Source organism: Episyrphus balteatus, chromosome X (assembly GCF_945859705.1).
Source record: "Episyrphus balteatus chromosome X, idEpiBalt1.1, whole genome shotgun sequence".
Taxonomy (NCBI): Eukaryota; Metazoa; Arthropoda; class Insecta; order Diptera; family Syrphidae; genus Episyrphus; species Episyrphus balteatus.
In genome coordinates, this window is record NC_079138.1 from 4,420,896 (window position 1) to 4,444,500 (window position 23,605).

General features: G+C 27.0%; 1 protein-coding gene across 8 annotated transcripts in view; it reads left to right on the forward strand.

The window, feature by feature from the left end:
* Nucleotides 1-23,605, forward strand: part of LOC129920679 (rap guanine nucleotide exchange factor 2) — a 93,730-nt gene that overhangs the window by 23,734 nt on the left and 46,391 nt on the right. For all 8 annotated transcript variants that reach the window (XR_008773287.1, XR_008773288.1, XM_056002143.1 and 5 more), the window contains exons 2-3: nt 14,278-14,383; nt 17,816-17,986. The gene's annotated coding sequence lies outside the window, so the exon portion shown is untranslated. The remainder of the gene's footprint in view (nt 1-14,277; nt 14,384-17,815; nt 17,987-23,605) is intronic.

The window sequence follows — 23,605 nt, forward strand, 5'->3', positions numbered from 1 at the left end:
GTTGGTAATTTTGGAAATCTCTAGTTTTTAATGATTTCTATGACTTAAAAAGTCAGTTTGATTGTAAAATTTGGTAACGCTCTGTGTAGAATTTTCAAATGTTTTCCTTGTACCAGCTCTTTCGTTCAAGACTCAACTCAAAGAGTGAATGAATCTAATGAAAATCACAAATTTTAACTTGGTTCCATTGTACATAAAAAATCATCACCCTCACCATTTTACCAAATTTCAAAATTCTACACAAAAATTAGAAGTGTTCTATAGTGATTCCCCCTTGGGTATAAAATCAAAAATTTTAAAAATGTTTCTACAAAGCTTCAATATTCTCAGCAACAATTTTTAACTATTCTTTCAAAGGACACCGCACATTTTTGTGGCCCTCGGTGAAATTGTCTGAAATTTTAATATGTTGTTGAACAAAAGTCGATATGGGCAGAAAGTCGAAAAATGGACAGTTTTTAAAATAACGTTTTTTTTTTTCCGTCTCAAACCTTTTAATAGGGATAGTAAATCTCTATATTGTGTTTTTAGGGTCGCTGAAACCGAACCCGAAGTCCATTTTGTATCATCACGTCAGGATTACAAAATAACCTCAAAAAATATTACAGATTTTTAGCAAACATTTTTTTTCTAGCAGCTTTAGTTTTTGAAATATTAAATTATTCAAATTTGCGATCATTCTCATATTTTTTCAATGTTTTGCTTATTTTAAGCGTTTTTTTTTTTTTTTTTCAAAAAACTAAACTTACTCAGGACTTTTTTCATTTATATTTATTTCACCATTTTGGTAGTTGAAAAAAAAAAATTAATATTTCTGACAGAGTAAATAAATTTGAACAAAATCACGAAAAAGAGTTTCATTTTTTTGTAAAATAAAAACAAAATACACCCAATTAGTTCCTGTTTTTAAAATATTAGGTACAGTTTAAAAATGAAAAAAAAAAAAACTTATTTGGCTATAAGAAATTTGTTTTTTTTTTTTTTTTCTTTCAAAAACCTAAAACTTTAAATCTTTGCGATATCTGTTTGACTACCCGAGATATCATAAGTTTAACGTTATAATCCAAAGACTAACTTAACTTAATCGAAAGTTTAACTAAATGGTCAATAGGATTTTTGCACTATGAACGTAAAAATATATTTTTCTAAATGTTTAAAGATTGTTGAACTCGAATCTAAAGTCAAAAATTTTCTGCTAGCCGTTATAAAAAAAAAACTTTTTTTTTTCTAACGATAATATTAAAAAAAAAAAGATTCTTGGTTCTTATTTCAAAAATCTTGTTGGCCAGTAACTTAGTTTTTTTTACGTTCAACTTTAGATATCTTTAGCAATGAAAGAGATATCGCTTATATTTAACCCTTTCGGACCCAGCGTTACTCTCATGTAACATTTTTTTAAAAATTCGTAAAAAATATTAAATTAAACAATTTTTTAGGTAACGATGGCTTAATTGAAAGATAATAATGCCTAGTTACTGGATTTTTACAAAAAGTTAGTCAAATATCATACCTTTAATTTTTTTACTTGCGATATAGGTACTATATATCAAGTTATGCATTCGTAAAAAAAAAAAAAGTTGAGATAACATTTTTCCATGACATTACGATGGTAGACAATGCCAAAAAAGTGGGTCCCGGAAGTCCGTCTGTTTGTCTGTCAGTCTGTCTGTCAGTCTGTCTGTCTGTCTGTCTGTATAAGGAGCTACAGCCTAAACGGATGGACCGATTGATGTCAAACCTGGTATGCAGCGTTATTTGGCGACTCTCCAGAGGGGTTTTTGGAATTAATTTTTTTGGACCAAAAATAACGGTACTTGTCATATACCGATTTTAGTAAAATTGAAATATCTCAAAAACGGCTCTAACGATTTTGTTTAAAAATTCAAATGTTAGTTTAAAGTTAAGGTCTATCTTCTAATGAAAAAATTTTTTTTTGAAAATCATTATTAACGGTACCTGCCATAGAACCGTTTTTTTTTCAAATCCGATTATCTCCAAAACTGCTTATTCGATTTCAACGAAACTTTTTGTGAAGAAGCATTTATATAATTTAAATATAAGCCAAAAATAAAATTTTGAAAAAAATAATTTTTGGATTTTTAAATTTGAAAATTTTTAATTTTGAAAATTTTTTTTTGAAAAATCAAATTTTCGAAAACGGGACATTTAATTGTTTTGAAATTTTGTTTTTAGATGTTGATTAGTGATTTCTACAAAATGGCATACCAATTTTATTTTTTAACTTTTTTTCCAAAAAATTATTTATAAAAAATTAGTTTTTTAAAAAACGGCTCTAACGATTTTGAAAAAATTTTTTCTAAAAATGCATGTTAATATATCAATCAAAACTGCATACTTGTTTTGGAGGGCGATTTAATTTCAGATATTATTTTTTTTTTTTTTTTTAACGAATTTTATTTTTTTTTCCAAATTTTTATATAAAAATTCTTAAAAATTTAAGCAACTTTAACTCTAAGAGCAAGTTCGTGCGACCCCAGTCGTGCATTTTATTTTTATCAAGAAAGAGACTGAAATTCACATTTTTATTTATGGTCATAATTTTGAAAAAAAGATATAAAAAATGTTAATGGAGAAAGTGTTTTGTTTTTTTGCTTAGAAGAAGTAGCATACATTATAGTTTCATAAAAAGTTATTTTCTCAGCTCTCCGACTTTTTTTGGTGGTCATAGGCAGTGCATGTAACTTACATGTAACATGAGAAAAACACATTAGTTTTGCTATTTATTATTTTGGAAAAATAACTTTTTGCTATTCATATTTCTTAGTTGTGATGTTTTTGACCCGTTAACACCGAAAAAACATTTTTTAATATTGATTTTCATAGCTTGGGTTCGAAAGGGTTAAACAGTTTTTGAAAGAAAAAAAAAAAAAAAAAAACAGTTCTTATAGTTACCCTTACAAATTATGAAACAATTTAAAAGCATTTTATAACGATATTATTTCAAAAACGAGACCAATAAAATTTTTCTGACATCGGATTCGAGTTCAGCATACCCAAAATCTTCAGAAAAGTATAGCTATAAATCTTATAGACCAGTGTTATTTGACCTTATAAGAGTGTTAAAGCAGTTCTCAATTTGCCAATAGAACGACGTCTTTCGGACAATTTGCATCAAACTTAAAGCAAACACGCTGAAATTCCAAGTTCTTTCATAATCAACCCAAAAAAATCACAGCATATAATCATCGTAGGACAACCTACACTCAGAGAACAAAATAGTTATTATCGGGATAACTATTAAAATAGTTAAACAAATAATTATTTTTGACTATTTTAATAGCCAATCGAAGTACTCGTATTATCCAAATTAACTATTAAATAGTCAATTTTTAACTATTAAAATAGTTGCATGTGAGTATTTAAATAGTCAATAATGACTATTTAATAGCCAATAATGACTTTTTAATAGTCAATAATGACTATATTTAAAATTGTTATCCCGGTTTTTAACTATTAAAATAGTTTATTTTTTTTCTCTGATAATTTTTTGGCAATAATTTAATTTTATTTTAATGTTATTTATTTTCGTCGTTGTTGTTTATTATAATTATTCTGTCATGATTAAAAATGTTCTCTGTGTTGAATTGTCGTTTAATGGTCTGTCTATGAAGAAGCTAAAAGACTATAGGCAGTGATAAGTTGAGTTGAAACTAGCAACCTAGATTCGTGTCAAATATTCACTCTTTAAACACTTTTTTTCCACATTTCTTATCATATTCTATCAGACAAATTGTGATATGTGGTGCAATGGTTGTCCGACGGAATGTCACGCAAGAGTTTCTGGGTTTTAATCCAATCTTCACCACCATTTTTGTTCAAAGGTCCTGCCTCTAGTAGGAGTTGGCAGAGCCTAAAGTACTATTATTTTCATAAATAATTGTACCTATTTTAATTACACGTTAAAATTAATGGATTAGAGTAGTTGAAAGCAGTTTTCGTGCGAAAAATTTATATATATTTTTTTTTTATAATAAAAAATTGCTTCCTACTTGATTGATATCGTCTTTCTGAGATGTCAACCGATGACCAACCGAAAATTTGCACTATCAAATGAACTAAATAAATAATTTTTGTTGCTGGTCGTAAGGCCAACAATTTTCAGCTTTTAAAAATTTTCCAGATTTATTTATATAAAATTTCTTCTTTTCTAGCAGCTCTAAAAATCTTTTTAGTATTTAATTTTCCACATTTTGGGGTGATTTCAGGCTAATTCTTTTAGTTTTTTTTTTATCACGTTCGTTTTTTTTTTTTTTTTTTTTTAGTTTTAATGAAATAAATTATATCAAATGCAATGCATTTCGTTTCAGCAAAATAAAAAAAAAATGCAATCAAAACAAAAAACTATTCAAAAAAATACATTTTTTTATTAAAAAAATTTTAAAAAATTTTAAATACAAATTTGTTTTTTATGAATTTTTGTGTGGATATAAATAATTTAAAAAAACTAGAGCTGCTAGAGAAAAACTAATTGTTTTTGTAATCAGCATTTTCTATTTAGTCAGAAATGATTTAGGTTTGTTCGGTAAAAACAAAAAAAAAAGTTTGGAGAAACAACTTTTTATGTGATTTTAATTGATTTTAGTGTGCTGAATTGAAAACTGCTTACCTACAGTTTTTTTTTTCAACCACTTCTAGTTTTTGTGCTTAAGGGGGGAAATCCCTCTGGACGACACCTTTTTCAATATTTTTTTATGAAAAACTGAAAGCACTTATTGAAATTTGGAAAAAGACAAGATATTACTGACATTGTTAAGTATTGAAAAAATTTTTTTTTGAAATGAAAAAATAACAAAATGGCGGCTCTGGAGCCTTTCAAAGTTGACGCCTCTAGTTTACGCCGTGCAATGCACAGGTCCAGGAAATCATCTTAAATCAAAAGGGAAATTTTTTTCCGTTAGATGATATTAGTACGCATTGCATGAACCTAAATTTTTTTTTTTTTAATCAAAATCAACAAAAAAAAACGAAAAAACCATGTTTTTTTTTACAAAGAAGTAGTTAAAAAAAATATTTATTGTACAAATTTTATTCAACTTTTAGGTTCATGTTGTGGCCAATAAGTTAAGGAGTAATTTGCTTCAAATTTCAAGTCGATAGCTTCATTAGTTTTTGAGTTACATTGCACGGCGCGGAAAAAAACTAGTTTCGAAAAAAATGCGTTTAAAGTTTTCGTTTTCGTACTATGGTAGGTTCGGAGCGCATTGGTTTCGGAACTATCTAGGCACTTTTGAGGCTTCATTTAAGGCTAAGACCACTGAAAATAGTTTCTTCGATTGATAAATAAATTTATTACACAAAAAAAAAATAATGCAAAAATAAAAAATTCCAGAGGGATTTCCCCCCTTAACTATTTTCGCTACAAAGTCTCAAAAAATAATCTTTAATCAGTCTTTTTTTTTATGTTTAATCAATATATAAGCTGTTATTTTTGAACGTCCATTTTTCATATTTCAAAGATATTTATGATTTTCGAGTTTAAGTGTTAAAAAATGTTAGGGAATTCAGGTAATGCATTTTATATTACTAACATGTAAATTTTAAAATGCAATAAAATTTATTATATTTATTATTATTCTCAAAGAACGTTATCACTTTTTCACCCCCAAGTCCACTTTTTCATAAGTATCCATATTTTTTTTTATAGACAATAAAAAAAAAACTTATTTTCACGAATAATCTAGTTAATTAGAAACTGATTTATTTATTTTTTTTTAACAAAATAAAATTTAATTTCGTTTTTAGGTTTGTGATTAAAAACATAATCGGCCACATTGCAAGGTATCCGTCGGAGAAGAAATTTGTCCGATTTCATTGGAATCGGAGAGTTTTTACCTGTCGGAAGTACACCTCGAAACAAATTTTGTATGAAATTGGAGAATTTTCCGCTCCGACGGATACCTCGCTAAGGTCGAATAAGAGTATCTTTCCTAACTTATTTCCGGCGGCTACCAGTTATAATAGACTTAGAAACTTGACATTTAACACACTTTCTGTTTTTTGGTATAATTAGAAGAGCTGTGAAAAAAAAAAAATTGAAAGAGCTTCTGGTTTTCCAGAAAATTCACGTTGCGTTTACGCACGCTCGTCGAAAATGGGCGTTATCAAAATTACTAAAAAAAAAAAATATGTTTTACATAGAGTATGCATAAGTTTTATTTGAATATTTTTATGAACAAATGAAATAAATACATATAAATGCACTGGGTATTTAAATATTGTTGAATATAAAATGACAAAATACGTTCACAAATTCTACATCAAATTTTCGAAGAGCTAGAATTTTGAAAGTCAAAAAAAAAACCCAAAAACAGGTCGATTAGAAAATTCAATTTATAATCAGTGTTAACGAGGGCGGACGGACTGACAATTTTATGTGTACTGGGCAGTGTTATTGCAAGTCCTGGAAGTAGAAATATGTATGTGTGTTGAGTCCTTGAATTGTATTCAAGGGTAAGTAAGTTTAAGCTCAGATGCAACATCATGAATTTTGTAAAGAATTTTAAAAATACATTTTGCGTTGTTCAAACTGCAACCACAAATCGTATTACTTTAAATTAATAAACCATGATACATGGTAAGGATTTTAAAAAACAAAAAGAAAACAAAAAATAAACTAATCGGTTTTATTTCTGCGGTATTAGCTAGATTAGGTACTCTGTTTGAATCCTTCTTTCACCTTTTCAATTCATCATAAGAAGCTAAAGTATACTCTTGTTTTATTGCACGAATATATTGTGTGTTGTGATTGTGTATCTAAATAATCCTTAACGCGTTTTTTTTTTTTCAAAGCTACCTACATAATTTTATAGAAGGAGTGTATTTGTATATACAATACATACCTGTTATGCTTCCAGAACAATATGTCTTAAAATTAGCAATTGAAACAGTAATGCATATTGCAACAACAAATCTGTATCCGCGCATCTGTGAGAAATCAACAATGAAATACAAATGCAATCAACGTGCCACACTTTTGATCCAAGAGAAAATGCGTTTTCAATTTTTGTTATTTTTTTTGTTGTTTTTGTTGTTGTTGTATCCTTGTTTTTTTCTGTATGTTGTATATGGAAAGCATCAGGAATAAAGAGAGTAAGTTTGGTGAGAACTTCCTACACAAGCTTGCTGGTTGGCAAGAGGAAGCATCATTATTTAATCCAGCTAACACACACACATGTCTATATACTATCATACTGAATGTGCAACAGGAAACAAGTCTATTTTTAACAGAGGCAGGAGCAAGGATAAATTACACGAACAATCATATCACTGCGTCGGAATTAGTATAAATATGCAAATTTTCGTTTTTAACTCAACAGTTCAGTCGTCGTCGTCCGTCATTGGTTTCGGAAGTTCCAGTTTATAGCTTTAATAGCTCTGTCCAATTTGTCAAAACTAGATAATTGAAAAATTTCTTTGAAATATAATTTCAAGTGCAAAGACAAAAATCAAATTGAAAAAAAAAAAAAAAAAATTTTTTTTTGAAACTAAACTTAAAAGTTGAACAGTGAAGTACTTTTTTCAAAAACATCTTCTTGTTGAAATTTTGAAGTGAAGTGTGTCGTGTTAAAATCCAGGTTTTCCGTCTGGTATTTGCTCTTGTGTTAGAAACATTAACAAATTTGAATAATTTACTGAAAATCGGTAATCCTTTATTTTTTTTTGGTATTCCATTTGTAGAAAAAAAAATTTTTTTTTTTTGAAAAAAATGTTGACAACAAAATTGCCTCGCATTTTAAGCGCATTATGCGTTATTTTTCAACTTAAATTGACCTTTTTTTGTTTTTTTAAACACATCACACATACACGGTTGACCAATCATCTCCTGTTAAATAAATGGTTTTGTCTCAATTATTTTCTTCTGCGAACTTGTGTTAATGATGGGATTTTAAATAATCCTTTATTCGTGCAAAAAATGTTTATTTTTTATTTAATTTTATATTTATTTTAAATTGAGAGTACAGTTTGAGTGTGAAATAGCCAGAAAACATTTTTTTTTTTTTTTTTTTGTCTATTTTTTAATGTGAAATTTTTTGTATCGAATATCTCAGTAAAAGTTGAAATTTTCACTTGATTTACTTTTATTCTGAGTGAAAACTCCAAGGATTTTTTTTATTTTTTCAATTGGCTACGAAATTTGAGAGAAAAGAAATCGTATCCTGGTAATTTTCTGATTGAAAGGTCTTATTTCCCAGGGCAGGTTTATTTTGTAGAATTAATGTGAATTGTTTAAGAAAATTAATTTTGTATAGGTTTTTGACCTAATTCAGTTAAATCGAATTGGTTTTTCAATGAATTTACCAAGTCTTCTAAAAAAATGTTTAACTTTTCAGTCTTGAATGTTGGCAATTAGAGAATTTCAAAAATATTTATAACCCCGTCGCCATTAAACAATCAAGTTTTTTTTTCTAATTTATATATTTTATAAATAACAATATTATTCAAAAAAAAAAATGGTTCTTGTTCTGCATTTATCCAGTTTCGTGGTTGAACTTTTTCTTCTAAAAACTTTAACCTGTCTTAATTTATAGAAATATTTTTGAAAAGTCCACATCAGTTTCAGTTTTCGTTAAAAATATAGTTTTTTTTTTAAATATTTTTGAAAGATTGGTGTTTTATTTCACAAAGAAACTTTTTTTTTTTGTAAAGAATTTGAAATTTCTAGCACCATTTCATCTTTCACTTCTTCAAAAATCTGTTTAAAACACACTTAATTATACATATTTGCAATTTTCTTTCTTGAGAAAAATGTTCAGTTTAATTTTTTTTCGAGCTATGTATGTATCTAAAAAATACATACATAAAGCTTAGCTGCGTAAAGTTTCAAATTTCTGGAACAAATAGTTTGGTTGGAATTTCAAAAAAAAAAAAAAAAACATGTTATTCTCATAAGAAATTTCAACCGCTTGGAGGCACTAGTGAAAATTATGTTAGAGACTTGAAACTTGGGGAATATTTTTTTAAAATTTATTTTCAACCATATAAGCCCTTGGCAGCATACAAATTATTTTTTTAAATAAAAAATACAAAAAAAAAACTTAAGAAAATCGTGCCTCGAAAACGTATCCATTCTAATTACACGGTGCGACACTGAAAATACACCCGACGAATTTCATAGTGTAGGCTGTTCGTATGGTCGAATAATGCATAAAAATATTTTTGTTATATTTTTGGAACCCTCCATTTTTTTTTTTGTATTTACAAAAAACCATTTTCACAGACTTTACGATGTAAACTATCAATATCTCAGTCATTTTTTTAACAATTCTCAATATGTTATATGTTTTGGAAAGAGGATTTCCAGACCTTTTGAATGATGTACATAAGTCTATTGGTTAAACAAATTAAGTGTAGGTTTTTATCCCATAAATCTTGAAAAAGTTATTTTTTTCTCAATTTTTTCAACTTTAGCCAATTTTTTTTTGCACAATAAATCAAACAAACAAAATAAAGTAAGGTTATATTCTGAAAGAATATTTATTTATAAATAATTTAATTTTTTTGCATTAAACGTGTTAAAAGAGATTTTTGAAAAAGTCTGAAAAAAATGGTTTTCTTTACCAAGCTAAATCTCTAAAAATAAAACAATTTAAAATCTGAAAAATTTTCACATGATAGCTACACTTATAAAATTTAAGTCTTTAAAGTTTTAAATTTTTTGGACAAATCGTTTGGCTGGAATATAAAATTGATCGAACTAGGTCCAAGAAACCCCATGTTATTCCCATAAAAAACTTCAACCGCTTCGCGGCAAGGGTTAGAATGAAGTTAGAGACTTGAAACTTATGGAATATATTTTTTAGTTTATTTCCAACCATATAAGATCTTGTTTGTTATATTTTCTAGTTACGAAAAAGTAGCCTATATTCCGCAGTTTTGGTCAAATTCAATAAAACAATACAAAAATTTGTGCCTAAATAAATATTCTTTCAGAATATAACCTTACTTTATTTTTTTGTTTGTTTTATTGTGCAAAAAAAATTGGGTAAAGTTGAAAAAATTGAGAAAAAAAATCACTTTTTCAAGATTTATGGGATAAAAACCTACACTTAATTTGTTTAACCAATAGACTTATATACATCATTCAAAAGGTCTGGAAATCCTCTTTCCAAAACATATAACATATTGAGAATTGTTAAAAAAATGACTGAGATATTGATAGATTACATCGTAAAGTCTGTAAAAATGGTTTTTTGTAAATAAAAAAAAAAATGGAGGGTTCCAAAAATATTTGTATGCATTATTCGACCATACGAACAGCCTACACTATGTTATTTCTCGGGTGTTTTTTTTTTTTTTTATTTTGTAGCACAGTGTTATTTTTAAATGTTATTTCCCTAAAGTCAAAAATTGTTGGAAAAAAAAGTATTGTGTCCTTTTTTCGCCTTCAAATTTATTTATGTTTTTTTTTTTTTCTTGTACTCGAAATGTTAAATTCACAATATGAAGACCGTGCACATTCCCCGATATTCAAAATGATTTGATTGTACCCTCTTGTATTTTGAGAAGTATATGTGTTTTCCAGAAAGTGTTCCTATGAAATACTTAATATTTTTTTTTTCTGTAATAAAAACCTTATTAATAGGACTTCTACATCGATTGGTCACAAATATTCATACACAAAAATACACCACCGATAACACAAACAAAATACTGTAGACATTGAGAAGAAAAAGAAAAAAATCAACAAACAAAAAAAATATGTTAAAACACCGGAAAAGCCAGCCATCTACTAAACTTAGAAACGACGTGATTTCCAGTCGGAAACAATCACTAAAGAAAGACTCAGCCAGGTCATCTTTAAGTTTTTTACCAGAAATTTTTCATCGGTATAGTACATTTTGTGCTAAATTAAAAAAAAAAAAAAATAAACGAAATTCGTTTTTTTTTTTTTTATTGAATTTTGAACTTTTAGGTCGACAAAATATGAAAAACTTAACAAATTATTTTCACACCACCACAATTACACACAACACAATATTAACGAAGAAGGTCAAAATTCTACAATATCAAGATTAACATCATCGTTGATTTCACCCATTAAATCCGATGGTGGCAAAAGAAGTTTCTTTTTCAAAAGCCACAACATTTTTCATCGTCGTAGTCGAAGTGCATCGCGAGGCAATGCAAATGGCACTTTGTCAGCAGATTTTCTCGCTGCATTTTTGTCAGGCGAAAGCTCAACATCTCTTCATTCTACAAATGGAAGATTTCAAAATCGAAGCCGACACTATTCGTCATCAATGGTGATGGCCACGTCGTCGTCGTCGCCACCACCGATGGTGGTGATAGCGACGGCGGCGGCGTCGCAAATAAATAAATCGACAAATAAAATTTTTGACGAGTCCATTGATTCAATTGTTCGATTTAGAAAGCAATCTTCTCTATGCAAAGAACCTTATCCGAGAGCAAATAAAAGAAAAAGGAATTCATTGGAAAGTGACGAAAAACTCAAGAAATTAAAAGAAATTAATAAGAAACTTAATATGGCTATTGTAAGTGCAATCACCGCTGGAACTTCAGCCCTTGAGGAGGAGGAGTTTGGTATAACATTATACAGGTCTCCTCTACGGCGGACATCGTCCGCCTCCATTACGAAAGGGTATAAGGTTAAAAAGCAGGATAAGCAGGAAATGATTACAAAACAGCCAACATCAAGATCGCATGAAAAAACCTCCCCCAGGCTTGAACAGGAATCTCCTACAGGGTAAAAAAAAAAGAAAACTTAAAATTGACGAATGTCTTTTCAAAAAACGGTATCAAAACATTTGTAATTTCTTACAAAATCGAATTAAATGAAATGCTTAATTTCGAATTTCAATACGATTTCAGGTGGTGTAAGTCTCAATCTGAAATTATTTGTGTTGAAATTTGTAAAACAAAAACTGCTTGGTTAAAACAAAAAAAAAATATACCCTTTTGAAAAGTCACTCCTCAATAATTCTATGATCTACAACAGTAATAATGTATATTTTTAAAATCCATTAAATTTATAATAAACATTTTACACTATAGAGAACAACAAAACGATTTTATTTATCTAAGTAATCCTTTATTGTTGCAGGGTCAAAAATGTATAAGTTAAAATAAAATTTTATAAACCTATCCACTATAACCTAAATCTTTTGTTTATTCTAACTATCGTTTGTTGTTTTAAACCTTGCAAAATTTTACCAAGGTTAATAATAAGCTGCAAATAAAATGTGTCTTATGCTATAATATTAATAAAATCTAATCTAGACTCTCTTATTACTCCAATCAGCAGCTGTATAAAATACTTTTAAATCTTAGAGCTACGTTGCATGAAATACAAGATTTAGTGTCGAAAATATCAGTTTTTCAATAATAAGTTTTTTCAATGTTAAAACTTCTTTGAAGTTGTCTTTTACGAAGATGTAGATTTAAAATTTAAAAAAATATTTTTTTTATATATATAAAAACTCAAAATGTTTTAATTGACTTGTTACGAACTTTATTTTTTTTTTTGTTCCCCATTATTTTCATATTTTAAATAAAATATCTTATATTTAAAAAAAAATGTATTTATTGTTTTATTTACCTAGTACCTACTTTTTTTTTTGTTTCATTTTGTCTATTTTCTTTTTTATTTCTTTTATGTTTTTTTTTTTTTTTTTTTTTTTTGAATTTTTGTTGTTCTTATTTTTTTTTTTAATTTTTTCTGACATATATTTTTATATTTTGTTTCTTACACTTTATTTATTTGCTCTTTATTTTTTTTTTTTTCGTTTTGTTATGTTGTTTTTGTGATTTTTTTGTTGTTTTAATTTTTAATTTCTTGTTTCTTACATTTATTATTCTTTTTAATTTATTTTATGTTGTTTTTTTTTTCCTTTTTTGCTATTTGTTTGTTTTATATTTAAGGTTTTCTATTTTTTTTTATTTTTAAGGTTTTCTTTTTTTTTTTAATTTATTTTTTTGTTTTTATTTTTAAGGTTTTCTATTTTTTTTTTTTTTTTTATTTTTTTGTTTTATTTTTAAGGTTTTCTATTTTTTTTTTTTATTTTTTGTCTCATTTTACACTTTTTTGTTTGTTTTATTTGTTTTTTGTCTTGTTTTTATTTTTTGTTTATTATTTTTTAATTTATCTTAATTCAATTGAATTACCAAAAAAAATACCTTCAATTTTTTACTAAAATTAATCAAGATAAATTTATCTTCGTTCGGTTTCATCTTTTACAAGATGAAGCCCTTTTTAAGGAAAGATACAAATACTTTGCAAAAAAAGATCTTTTAAGAAATATTGTTAAATTTAGAAAAAAAAAAGTAGTGTTTCGACACTTCCCATGAATAACTTTAGCCTAGTACGCTGCTGATGAGAAACGAAATTTTTCCTTTGCCTCCACCAGGACAACGAAATGCTTGTGAAATCTCAAAGGAAAGATATTAAAAAATTGCTTAACATAAATAATTCAATAAAAAAAAAACAAGCACACATCTCAGAAAGGCATGCAATGACAAAATAACCAACAACAACAAACAATTCCACCATTTATTACACTCTTACGTGATTTTTAATTTAAAAGCAATAAATTTACAGCAATTTAGTTCTCATCTGTATTTTTTTTTTTTCTTTCTAAGTTCATAATTTTATGCCTCGCAAATAAAATTTGCATATTTTCATATTGTTTTCATATTCATATTGCATATTGTGTAAATATGGAGGCTTTGCCCATTCCTTTGCAAGAGGTAGTACCCCAAAAAAATAAGTGAGAGATATGAACCTAGACCTAAACATAATGCACCACGGGGTACTTCATCTTAATAAATCGAAAATGTTCACGGGATAAATTCATATTTCTTTTTTTTTTTTTTTTTTTTTTTTTGTCGAGAACAAATTTTTCTATGGCTTAAAAAGATCAAAACAAAGCACTTAGACAAAGCATTTTTTAATACGATTGATGTATAGAAAATGTCAAACTTTATGAAAATAATAGAATTATTATCAAAAAAAAAAAAAAAAAAAAAATCCCCCATTGGTAAGGCTCACAATATAAACGGCTACATACGGATTTAGTGAGTTATCTATCTTTTGATTTTAGTTTTTTTTTTTTTTTTGTTTTCAATTGTATAGAAATTTAGGTATATTCATTCCATTTTTTTTTTTTTTTCAATCATTTTCATTCAAATATGCTTCTTTGCTTTTTATTCTCTTTTATTGCTTTATAAATGTACAAATTTTAGACAAAAATTTAATATTATTAGTAAACACACAAAAATGTACGTTTTTTTTGTCTACAGCTTCACGTGCTATCCTTGGCGCGGAACCACAAGCACATTTAGGTGTGGTGGCGATACATCCGAAAACAACAACTGTATCGAGAGGGGCCTAAGGAAGGTTCTAGTGGTGAGTACCTATATTCATATTTTAACTATTACAAAATACTCTTGTCCTGTGAATACTTATGTATACTTTTGCATCAAATTTTACAAATTTTTTGTGGAATTCTTTTTTTTTTTTTTTTTTTTTTTTTTTTGTTATATTTTGTTTGTATTTGTCACAACTTAAATCAATGTTTTTAAAATTTAATATTAAAAAGTTACTATAGCCCTGTTCATTTGGGAGGTGGCAAAGTACTTCTAGTAGTTTACTAGCGATTTTCAATGGAACGAACTTTCAACATGAATTCAATAAAAATCGTATCTACTCGGGAAGTCACCTAGGCCCATTTTTATTCATTTTAGCTATAAACGACGTAATCTCGTGCATAACTTCAAGTGATATTCTAATATTTGCTGATGATATGAAGATTTTTAAAGAAATTAAGTCTGACAATGATCGTATACTTCTACAAAGCGATATTAACAGTTTTAATGTTTGGTGTGGTAAAAATGGCCTTTCACTTAACCCAGCTAAATGCCAAACAATTACATTCTCGAGAAAACGAGTCATTAATACTTTTGATTACTACATCTTGCAACATAAACTTTGTCGAGTATTTAGTTTCAAAGACTTGGGTGTCCAATTTAGTTCAAATTTAGGATTTACTGAACACATCAATTTTATAGTAAATAAAGCGAGCTCAATGCTTGGTTTTATTAAACGTTGGGCAAAGGAATTTGATGATCCATTTGTTACTCTATCTTTGTACAACTGCTACGTTCGACCCCATCTTGAGTACGCTTCTCAAGTATGGAGTCCTTTTTATGAAGTTCATAAAAACCGAATTGAATCTATTCAACACAATTTTGTACGCTTCGCTCTAAAAGGTCTTCCTTGGACCGATCCTTTCAACTTGCCACCTTATGAACATCGTATTCAACTTCTTCAGATGCAAACTTTAGCACAGAGACGTGTAAATAATGATTTAATCTTTCTTCATCAGCTAATTAATTCCCAAATTGACGCTCCTGATCTATTAGCTTGTATTGGTATAAATTATCCGGGTGGATCTCACCTTTTACGAAGATTTGAACCTTTGCATATCGACTTTCATAGAACAAACTATGGTATTAATGAGCCTCTTAGTCGCATGAGTAAACTTTTTAACTTGAACCATTCATCCTTAGACTTTAATTTGACGAAAATGGGTTTAAAAACATTGTTTCGAACCAGTGCTCCACAATCGTGACTGTTAATCAATGTTTTAAATAAATTATATAATGTTGGATTTTTTGTACTTATAATTGTATAACTTGTAAATTTGTTCGTAATTATTTTGTTTTATATTGTGCATGTGGGAGGTTGTATTTTTTGTTTACTAACCACTAACATGCACTTATGATGAGCCTCTGATCGTAGATAAAAGCTTGTTCTAAGCTTACTACATCAAAGAATCTGAAGTGAAAAAAAAAAAAAAAGAAGATTAACCAAAACAGCTACTATAACTACCTATGAGTAGATAATCCGCTACAAAGTTTAAGTAGGAATGTAAATCTTTTCAACAATTCCGATATCGCCATATTAATGTGGGATCAATGTCGATGAGATAAATAGTTATTTTTTTTTATTTTAGTGTTTTGTTTTTTTAATCAATTGAAAACAATTCAAATTTCAATCCGGCATCGCCACTTGTAACAGAATTTCGCTAGCCATAAGTTTTGGCTTCTTGTTTTATTATTTAACATTTAACAATCAATATAGTCCTATAGTCTCTCGGTTATGTGAATTTTAGAGGAATTCTGATATTAATGGAACATTTTTTAAGCCGATTAAAAATATTTCAAAACCATTTGTGTTGTTGTACACTAAATGTGGAATGTCCTTCTGCCCCTGACATGTCGACTTCTTTGGTCAGGAGTTATACATAAAGTCATTAAATTAGCTAAGTAGTTCTGTTGTTTAAAATCACAAAATGAAAGTAAAGATGACATTGAAATATTGTCGGGATCTGGTCAAAATTCTGGCTTCAAAATTCTGCTTTTCAAAATTCTGCCTTTTTAGCGAAAATTCTGTTTTTTTAAATTCTGCTTTTTTTCTACTCTGTTTTTCTGCTTTTTAAAATTCTGCTTTTCAAAATTTTGCCAGCATTATATTTGAACAAAAAAATTCTGCCAATTCTGTTTTTTTTTTTATAGCATATGCACTGGCTAAAAAAAAATACACCTCATTAATGTAATTCAACATTGGTACTTTCCTAATTTTTTTTTATTTAAGTGTCGCAAATATTTTTTGAATTCCATATACCTACTGACTTTCTTTCAAATAAAATATGTAAACTAATTGAAACCGATGCTGTTTGATACAAAATATTCCTTTTCTTCTTCAAATTTTTGAACATTCATCTTTATTTGATAAATTAATAAATTTTTAATTATTTTCGGAAATGTTTTATATTAAACCTTTTATTAAAATTTTCAAATTTATTCATTCATAAAACAAAAATTACCTAATACGCATTTAAAAAATGCAGAATTATGAAAAGCAGAATTTTGAAAGCAGAATTATGAAAAACAGAATTTTGAAAAGCAGAATTTTGTAAAGCAGAATTTTGATAAAAAGAATTTTGACCCCGGCAGAACTTTGACCCCAACCCAATATTGTCATCTGATGATGATTGCATTCCAAAAGTGGTGCTCTTCTCAATCATCAAAAGATTTTTCTGGTCGCCCAAGTTTGGCACAAAAGATCTTTTTTTTTATGTGAATTCACCCAATTTTGTTTGCTTACGATCTTAGAAAAGTGTAGAAATTTCTGGCTTAAAGTTTTAAAGTTCTTGCAAAAAAAAAAAAGACCAGCAAGTAAAAAACCTTTGAGATAGTTTAATTTTTCACAATTGCTTTCCATAATACTGAATAGATAGTTATAACCCTTCAATAGAAAAGAAAATTGTTTGGTTAACCATATTTAGGTCTATGTGAATGGCCAGATTTTGTTTCCTTATTAATGACTGCTAAATTGATTGCTAATACCAATAAATTCTTAAAGAAAGTTTATATCAATAACTTATTATTTCATAACAATTCAAAAATTAATGCATGGCATATGAGTGTTTTTTTTTTTTTTTCTTTAAGTGATTATTTCATTCGCACATAATTTTCTTATATGCAGAAGACTTCAAAACAAAAATATAAAAGATATCAACATTATGGAGTAAAATTTTCCTACAACTACTCTTAAATCTATGTTTCAAATCAGCAATTGAACCATTTCCATTTAAGAATTCAAATTAAATTTCTACATTCCTATGTGGTTATGTTTTTATTAGGTATATTATAATCTTTGTTTCAATTTCCTTACTTCAATTTATTTTCAAAAAAAAAAAAAAAAAATCGACAAATTTATGTTTATTTATTTGTTTTTTTTTTTTTTTGTATTATTATTATTTTTTTTTTACAGACAACAATAGCGCCACTCGTCAAGGTCAAAATACCCCCATACCCCATCGTAAAACCTAAAACAGCCGAAACTTCCAGTATCAGAGATAAGATTGCTCAAAGACCAAGTACACCTCCACCTACTAGGAAGCCCTTAAAGCACTTTGTGCTTTCCTACGAAAGTGGCACCGAAGTAAGTATATTTTGATTTATAAAATATGGATATATGCTTTTGAATTTAACATTGAAAATACATTTAGATATAACTATCAAAATTTCTGAAACAAATGACACTAGTTTACCTAAAAACAAAAATGCAAAAAAAAATTAAATTAAACATGACTATGTTTGTGTTACTGAACACTAAAAGAATTTATTTATTATTCCAAAGGCAAACGGCTTATCTCAATCGAATGAATATTAAATAAGTTACAAACGATAAAATTTTTAAATGGAAAAGGTTGAATTTCTCAAAAACATCTCTAACGTTTGTGATTAAAAAAATATGGTTCTACTTTTGAAACAAAAATAAAATATTTAACCGTTGTTAACGGTCTCTGCCATAGAACTATTTTCTTTATTAATTGAACAGACTTCCAAAAATCATAAAATGTGTTGGATTAAAATAAATCAACTACATATTAATTTTTTTTTTTTTTTTTTTTTTTAAATCAATAAAAAATCAAATTTTATAATAGTTTTTTGTTTATTTAATTTTTTTTACTAAATTTCTTAAAATTATATCAAAAATACTCTTGTATGAATTTTTTTTAACACAAAAAGCCTTACTAACTTTTCTCATAATTGCAAATAATATTTCGAAAATCGACATTAAATATTTTTTAAAATTTTTATTATTTTCTTTTTCGTTTGCATTTTCAAACTATTTTATTTATTTTAATTTTTCATCATTTGAAAAAAATGATAATAATAAAAATCTTTAAAAAGAGTTTGCTACTCAACTCTTTTATTTGAATGAAAATGAATTAATTTCCTTGATAAAAGTTTTCAAATTTATTGTGTTTTCATCATTAATTAATTCATTCAACGTTTGAATGCAACTTTGCATGGTTCTATTCACTTAAATGCCAATTATTCCATATATTCGTGCAATTGTGAATGCGATCCGCTGCCGCCGCCCGACAAGAACCAAAAATATTCGTAAACTAGTGTTATTTATTAAAAAAAAAAAATTAATATATTCATAAATTATGTACAAACATAAACTAGTGATTAAATCAAAGCGTATTTAAAAAAAAAAAAAAAACATTTTCATTAAGTTTCTTTCAATTTTTTTTTTTTTAATTTCTAAATATCGATTTGAGTTCGTATTGGGATGGTTTTTTTTTTTTTTTTAATACAGCAAAATAATATATAAGGTTATGCCAAAAATCTGAATTTAATCACACAAAAAAATATATATATAAGATGCAGGTGAAATTCGAAAAGTTCAAGAACTGGCTTCTTAAATTTTACTGGTCCCTATTTTTTTTGTTAGTCAATTTAATCAATTGCAACTAAGGCATAAATATTTAAAGTGCTACTCTGTGACAAAGATAAGTTGAAATCATTAAATAAAATGAATAATGAAGAGGGGCAACAATGCAATTTTGTTAAGTTTGGTGCTTCGATTTTATCCTTGATGTTAAAAATTAAAAAAAAAAAAAACACAGAGATTCTGAGACACAAAATATTAAAACATAAATTGATATAAAACTTTTTTTTATCTATAAAAGGGGGAAAAGTGCAGGAAGAATTAATATGCCAATTAATATTTATAAACCTTAGACTGCGATGAAAAATAAAATGTAAGGAAAGACGTGTTATTAATTTTTGTGGTTTTTTAAATTCGGTTTTGTAAACTGTTTCTCATTATGAAATATCCTTGAATTGTTGTCGGTAGGCTGTTTATGATGGCTTGGCCTGTGATTATCTCTCTCGACCATCATTTTTTCCAATTGTCACCTTTAATTACAACTTCAAATGTCATAATTTATTAATAAATATTTTTGTTATTGTCTGACGAAGTGGATATAAAACATCCCTTAAACGTTATGAACACAAAAAAAAAAAAAATACTTGACTGTAAAAGTCAAGTCAAGGTCGTTCAATAAAATTTGTTTAATAATTAAATTTTTCTTTCATAAAATTTTTTATTATAATTTTGTTTGCCTCGCTTTTAATTATTTTTATCCTTCTACCCTTTGATTTAATTGTTTAAATTTAACTTTTGATTTTGCTTTATTTTTATTTTTATTTTTGGTTCCTTTTTATTTTGATATATTTTTTTATTTTTTCATTTCATTTCATTTAAGAAATATTTCTATTTATTCAATATTTTTCTCTCTTTTTTTTTTTTTTTGTTTAATTTCAATTGTAAATGATGAGCCCTTATAAATTCTGTCAGGAATGTCGCATTAATTAAACTCATGAAATTGTTTTAATAATTAATTTTTTTTATTGTAAAGTGAGGGTGGTTGAAAATACTATCTTCCAACAGCATCAGTTATATAAAAAAAAAAAATTAAAAATATACATATTTTTAAACCCTGAATCCACTGAAAGGTTTTCCTTTTCTGTGAAAAAATTAACAAAAACTTTGGTTTAAACATTGATTTATATTTCTTAACACTTACATCCCTACAACATATCAATTCATTGACAAATGATAGAAACTTTCAATTGCTACAAATTTAGTTATTATGATTGTCGGTTGATAGATTTGAAAAGACATATCTGTGAATGTTGATCGTTTTTTTTATTTTTTTATTTATTAATTTTTAATTTTTAAATTGTTAGAAAATTTGATAAAAACTATTTTTTACTGGCGATTTAGGTACATTAAGATGGCCCTTAATTGCTTTTTACCGAAATTCCACCAATAAGTTCTAAATAGCGGAAAAAAAAATTCGCTTAATTTTTGTGAATTTTTATTTCAACTGCCTAGTCTCCCGGTACGATCCGAAAAGCCTCATATAAAATTAGAAATTTACCTAAAATTTATGAAAGTAAATGACGTTTTACATGAAAATTTCACGTTGAATCCGGGAGAGGAAGGGACCAAAAAATAACGCTACCTGTCATATATCAATTTGGGAAAAGTTTAATTTACGATTTTGATCAAAAAATTAAAGTACTAATTTTTAGACAAGGTCAATCTTTTAATGAAAAAAAGCTTTTTTTTTTCCAAAATCATTACATTTTTTTGAAATCTGATTTTCTCCCAAACAATTTACTAAATTTTAACATTTTCTTTTAACAGAAGCACTTATATTGTTTTTATATAAATCAAAGATAAAATTTTGAAAAATAATAATTTTTGGATAAAAAAAAAAATTTGTAATTTTTTTTTTTTTTTTTTTTTTTGAAAAATCGAATTTTCAAAAACGGGACTTTGAATTTTTTTGAAATTTTGATTTCACTTGTTGATTGATAATTGCTACAAAATGGCATACAAATTTTATTTTAAAACATAAAAAAAGAAATATTTATAAAAAAAATATTTTTTTTTTCTACTTTATAAAAGAAATTAAACTGCTTACGTTTTTTTTAGCTCAATTTTATTTAAAAAGTTGTTTTTTTTTATTTGAAGAGCATATTTTATGATTTTTTAAATTTTTAAATACATTTACCAAATTTGATTAAAAAAGTCTTAAATAATTTAGTACTTTGAATTCTAAGACCAAGTTTTACATCCATGATATCAATTCTTTCAATGGTATCTACTGTTCACAATAGTTCTTAAATTCAAAGGTTTATCAAAAATATTTATAACACTGGCCAACAGTTTTCAACTTTTTAAAATTTTCCAGAAAGATTTATATTTAATTTTATAGATTTGGGTTCAGTAAGCTCCAAAATCATATTGGTTTCTTTTTCCAGAAAAATTTATATTAAACTTAATGTATTTAAAGTCAGTAAACCTAAAAAAATACACAACTAGATACACGAATCTCAGTTCTTAAGTTCTTATATGAATTTGTATATACATCTGGTAGAAACGATGAAATTCTTGTCGTTCTTTAAAAAAAAAAAATAAAATAACTTGAGACCACGATATTTGTTGCACACACAAGACACAAGCAATCAATATTGATAGTTTGGTATTGTGCCAAGCTACGGTTATTTACCTACACTCTCCTCTGTCATCACAAAACCAATAAGTCTTAAAGACATTTTGGTGTTTCAAATTTTGTATTTTGTATACTCTCTAAAGCCTCTGGGTTTTAAAAGGCATAGAAAATAACATAACAAAAAAAAAAAAAAAAAAAAAAATAAAAAAATTTTTGAAAGCTAGAAAGATAATTAATCTATTAATCCTGAAGCAAGGAAGATAAAATTCTTTAGATATTTCCATAGAAAAGACATGAGATAGATACATAATACGCATTTATAAAATACAAGGATACATCGAAGGTATGTGTACCTATATCAAATAACCATCATAACTTTGCAGAAAATTCTTCATTAATTTAAGATTTTTGAAGTAAAATCTAAAGTTGTCAGATGCACAAAAAGGCTTTAGAAAATGTGCAATGTGTAGCATACATGCTATGAATTTTTGAAATTATAAATGGCGAATCACACAACAACTTAACTGGGATGTGGGACGAACGGACGGACGGTATACTAAATATGCAAGTGTATCGTATCTTGTGGTGGTGGTTGATGAAAGGATGAAAGGAATAAATCTAAAATCGATTTATTTCTGTAAATATTTTATTAAATCATATGGACTATCCTCCTATCGTCCGTCCTATCGAATGAAAGAATGAATGGTAGAAGTATTTACCGGTTTGGAGATATTTTTCATTTAATTTTTTTTTTTTTTTATTTTTTATGTTGTTTGACTTCCGAGCTTCAGGTTTCTAGAAAAATAAAATGATATATTTTTCTGTCCATGATGTTTGAAGTTCATGCCGACATGGACATCATCAGGTGAATTTTAAATCTACATACACTTGAGTTGAGTAGTTGTTCAAAAAACAAAAAAGAACACAACATGAGTGACTTTTCAAAAGGGGGGATTGTAATAATTTTGGTATGCAGTTTTTTTTTTTTTTTTTCATCATCCATACCTACTCTCATATCCAAGGCTGAGTTAGACATTTCAAGTTTGAATCAGGACACAATATGGGCCTGACACATCAAATGAAAATTCACATTTTCCTTTTTCGAAACGTCACTCTTTAAATGTAGACATGTACTTGAAATCGACATTCTTATAGTTACAATCATTTCTTTTGTCAAGAGCAAAAATGTAAAAGGTGATTGTTGATTTAAACGATAGGATAGGATATATGCAGACTACTACACAACTGTTTAACAAGAAAGGACCATAGGCACACATGGGGGTATTTAGCCAATCTAGGTGGACAAAAACTAATTTTTAAAACTCTTTGAAAGTAAAAATTAAAAAAAAAAAAAAAAAAAAACTATTCTTTTGCTAGACAGTTCAGAGATAGAGAACAATGCTTTTTGAAACTCTCTGGACCGTTATCTGAACATGAGACATGCAAGTCTAGAGAGTAAATTAAAAGCAGTTCTATTAAAATTTAACTTTTGTTTTTTTTTTTTTGTTACTAAGTTTAAAGGTCGAATATTCAAGTAGGTTAATGAGTATTGCTTAGTTAGAATGTGTGTCCAAAAAAAAAATTGTTTGAGCCAAAAGAAATAACAAATTATATCTTTGTTGTCCTTTTTTTTGGCTAAGAGTCACATTCCGAAAGCGTTTTGTTTTACTTCTCTTATCTGTATGTCAATGCAACGGCACATATTCGTTCTACATTATTCCATATAAAATAGCTCCGCA